We start from the raw sequence: 5064 nt of genomic DNA on the forward strand, positions 1-5064 counted from the left end.
TCCTGCACCGTTTTTGCAATGGACATGAATGATACCTCAAATCATTCAGCTTGAGGAAATGTGTTCTACTTGAAGTGATTGGAGATGTGAAATAATCTGCTTGATTAATACATAGAACCTTTGCACTATCATTCAAGTTTGTACATGCTTGCTTAGTCTTTATTACTATTATTTTTCACTTTTTAATTTGATGGTATTATAATAGTAAGTCAGTAGTGGCCAAAAGAAAATAAGGTAAATTACATTGTCTTTCTATAGGAATATACTTAAAATCTAAACTAGAAGTTATTTTGTTTATTTATTTATTTTCAAAGGAGCCACCTTAAATTACAGCTCTAGTTCTCTCAAGGTTCATCATGCTATTGAAAGACCTATATGTGTTGAGACTTGACTGCTTTTCTGTTGTTCTGTTTTCCATTTTTTTATGGTTTCTTTTAGCTTTGTAATGAAATTCATACTTGAGCACAGTTTATTTCTGTCTCAAAAAGCACTGTAACACATTTTTTATACTTCTTCCTGAACAGCACAAAATATGAATGTTGTAGAAGTAAGCGATTTGCAAGTTGATTAAAGGTCTGTTCACACCTAGAGCTTTTAAGATAACTAAGGAACTATATTATAGAAATGCTCAAGCACTTTAAAGTCGGCTGGGGGGGGAATAATTCTGAAAGTGATAGTGCAAAGTCATGTTGGATTGGAAAGATCATATTTATGAATTGTAGGTATATGAACGCCACCACAAAGTTGTAAATATGAGTGGGAAACTCAGGATTTTCTTTAAATCCCTATCTTTACGAGTTTGGGCCGTGTCAGTGAGAAACATGGTGGAATACCACAGTATAGAATAGGTATTTAACAGCTTGACATTGTCAGGCTTTTTTATTTGCAACAAAATAATAATTGCCTGCGCAAAATATAATAGCATTGTAATATAACAAAATATTACCTAAGGATAAAGTTTATAGTAACTTCATTGATTAAAAACAAAGCAAAACACACCTGATGCACATTCTTTGTTCTTCATTTTCTTGTCGGTAATTAAGAAAATTTTAATTGGCATAAGTGACTTGAACACTCCTCACGTCGTAAACACCACTTCCCAACTCATAAATATGAACTTCCCAGGAGGACTTGAACGCACCATGATTCCAATGATATCGTTCTTTGTCGTTATAGTTAAGCTGTGGACTTCCTGATTCTCAAGGAATTAGAACAATTAACTTTTTGATGATGGCCTGTGAAAGGGTCTTAACTCTCTCTCTCTCTCTCTCTCTCTCTCTCTCTCTCTATATATATATATATATATATATATATATATTTATTTATTATTATTGTTATAATATATATATATATAAAATTTTTTTTTTGACTCCACCTTTTATGAATGGAAAAATATATACTGAGCAAACTCGTGTTCAAGACTGCAAATGTTGGTGCACCTATTGTAGTGCTGATCGTAGTCCTCTCTAATGAAGTCACGTGGCCAACAGGTGTTTTAATACCATATTTTTCCAGAGTTGAGTCTGGCCTGCTGTTGTGATGTAAGGTTGGACTATATTTATCTGGGTTGTACTGCATAAGCTCTTTTTGACATGAGCTCACTTGGCACCAATGGTTGGTATCATCTCCTCCCAAACAAACACATGGATCCCAGACCAAGCCCCTTGGTCGACTTTATTCCAGCAGGTGTCCTATGTCAACAACTACACTCGGATGCACAAGGTCATTGCAGTGGATGCTCAGGTGACAGGAAATGGCTGCCAGGAGGATACATGATGTCCTATTTTCACTAAGGTTGCCTGAGTTATGATTGACAGGCAGTTGTGTTATCATAGGCAGTATGCACTAACCTCTTCAGTATAAATAGGATTTATTCTGCATGCTGATCTATTTATAGGGCAGTGGAGCTATTGAGGTGCAAGTGGAAGGAGGAGATCTGCAGGAATGAGAGCTTTTGTGACAGGATGTGTTCAATTAACTTTTCAGAGTTAAGGCGAGACACGGCAGGCAAAAACATCGTTTTTTTTTTACTGGTCAAGTTTGAGATTTGGGGATATTTGTCTTCAATAACATGTCTTCTTTCAGACTTGTGTTGAGAAAAAGTCCGAAATACACATTTAGGTCTTTATTTTATTACACTTTGTCTGTTTGCGTCTGTAGATTTCTCATAAATTCAACAAAAGTTCGCGTTCTTAATCAACGTGCTGCTCCGCGATCTCTGCCGTCAGCCTGTCATCAGAAGCACGTTAGGAAGCTCTCTCTCTTGTGTACAATCCTGTCGGATCCAAATATGGTCATTTCCTTTTTATCAGCAACCAATCGTGAAAGTAAAAGGGCTGAATGCGCAATCTCATTGGCTGATGAAAAATCTTTAAAGCCCGTTTTCTCAAAATGACTTTTCTCTCATACTCCAAGTCCGAAATCTCCACTTCAGTAGCACCTATATACACCAAACTTTCCAGACTTGTACCTAGTTATATTATGAAGACATTTACAGAGGGATTTGTAAATATATTATTCCTAGCCTGATTTATATAACATTTTATTCCAAAAAACATGGCGAAAATCATTTTTTTAAGGCTATTGACAGTATTTTCTGATTTACAGGATAACAAAAGTAGATATCCATAAATCCCTCTGTAATTTTTTCCCCATCTAATATGTGAACACAATGAAAAAATAATTTTTAATCTGGCTTTATCCAATACTCAGATATCGTTTTTTATACAAATTAGTGCATATTTGATTAGATATTGCCTGATTTGCATATTTAAACATTAAATTACAGAAAACTTGTAATACTTTTTTTCTCATCTTAATGTAGGTAATCAACTGGGAAAGTTTCATGGTGATATCTGCTAGTTAAAATTTTTACCCTATTCACCTGTAGTGTCTCGCCTTAATTTAATAAGATAATAAACACCTTTACCTGTAAAATATCCAAGGAAAATGTCTTTGGTTACTATGTTCTCTGAATAGGGAACGAGACGCTGTGTAGCGATGACGCAATGGATGGGAATGCCCTTGAGGCAGTGCCGATTGTCTGAACCCGTATAGAATCACGCCAATTCATTGGCTGATAGTGCGGGCACCTCCTCAGTTGTGCTACGTCATTCAATCTTAATGCAGTGAACACGCCATCTGCTCCTCAGACTTTCTACCGAGGAAGCCCTCTTCGGCAGCAAGAGGAACTTGGCAGCGAATGCAGCGTCTCGTTCCCTATTCAGAGAACATGGGTTACGTAAGTAACCTGAGACATTCTCTTTCATAGGTTCACTCAGTGCTGCGTAGCAATGACACAATGGGAACGATATACCACACACGCCAAGCTAAGCGCTGCCAGATCTGGCCATAAAAATTCACCCAATAAGAGATCCTTTGCTTAGAAGGCAGCAAGCCCTCTGCGGCTGGCCCGAAGCATACAAAGAACTGAGATGACTTGCGCCACTGGCCAGAGCGGTCCACATACACCTTTAAAGCCCAAATAAGGAAAATCCCCCGTGGAGGAAAAGGAGGACAGAAAGAAGGAAGCACGACCACTTGATAGTGAAATGAAGTGGACAAAACTTTGGGGACATAACCAGGCATGGGTCGCAGAAACACCTTCACAAGACCCAGGGGCAAACTCCATGCAAGGCCCACTCACAGAAAGAGCCTGTAGATCCCCCACACGCTTGAGAGAGGCTAATGCTAACAAAAGCGTCACTGTGAGAGTCAGAATCAGGTCAGAAGGTTGACTCCAAAGGTTCAAAAAGAGGTTCTAATAATCCATCTAAAACAACTGACAAATCCCAGGTGGGGACACTAACAGGACATGCAGGTCTCAAGCGTCTAACTCCATGCATAAATGAAGAGACCAGACAGTGTCTACCTAAGGGATCCTCGTCTGACTCCCGACGGGAGTAAACCCTCAAAGTATTCGCAGCTGTATCGGCATACTTATCCTGCAGGAATTCCAGCACTGAACCAACCATGCAGCTGAATGAATCCACTGTACACCAAGACTCAATGACCTTCCACTTAGAAAAATACAGCCGTCTAGTAGAAGGCGCACGATCGTTATCAATGGTCTCACGAACATTAGCTGGAAGACCAGAAGTCAGATCCTACTCTGAGGATGCCACATCCTACCCTGGAGCTGAGACAACAGATCTCTCCTGATTGGAACCCTTCCACCAAGAAGCTCAGCTTCGAAAACCACATCTGGGATGGCCAGAACAGGGCTACCAAAAGGACGCAAATTTCCTCACTCTACAAAGGACTGCAGGGATTAACTTGACTAGAGGGAATGCATAAAGCCTCAAATCCAGCCATGGATGAGCAAAGGCATCTATCCCCAGAGGCTGCTAATGAGAGTCATGGGGCCACTGAGTCAAGTCTTGTGATGGAAAGAGGTCCACCTCCGCCTCGCCGAAAAGGCTTTTAATTCTGAGACAACATTTGGCGGAACAGCATCCATTCCCCTGACCTGAGTTTCTGTCACGACAGGAAGTCCGCTGTGAAGTTCAAGGCCCCTAGAACATGAACTGCTCTCAGCGACAGGAACCTGTTTTGAGCCCATAGGATGAGGCAGTGCACATGCCTGTTCAGGGTACGTGACCGCAATCCTCCCTGGCAATTTATGTGGGACATCACTGCCTTGTTGTCCATCCTGACAATAACATTACAGAGTAAAGACGACGCCCATCTTGACTGCTTTAAGCAAAATGAGAGCATGAAGGCAACTGCGCGATACACTCAGCAGACGGAAAGCTTTCATCCACCACAGGATGCTGCCTTGGGCCCCAGAAGTCTGCGACGTGCCCACCACGACATAGCTGACCCTGAAGTGGGCCAAGCACGCACGGAGACTGGAAACTCAAGCAGGGGCCAAGCGGGCCTGCATCGAGAGAAAATCGAGCTGGACACCCAAGAATATGTTCCACTCAGAAGGTGGTAAGGTGCTCTTCTGAACATTCAGCCTGAGACCAAGAGGCCAGAATGAGGCAGTCGTCTAGGTAATTTAGTACACGGATGTCCGCGGAGCCAAAGCCAGATCAAATGGAAGGACCCGAAATTGGTACA

This window comes from Rutilus rutilus (assembly GCF_951802725.1).
Source record: "Rutilus rutilus genome assembly, chromosome: 10".
In the NCBI taxonomy this organism is placed as follows: domain Eukaryota; kingdom Metazoa; phylum Chordata; class Actinopteri; order Cypriniformes; family Leuciscidae; genus Rutilus; species Rutilus rutilus.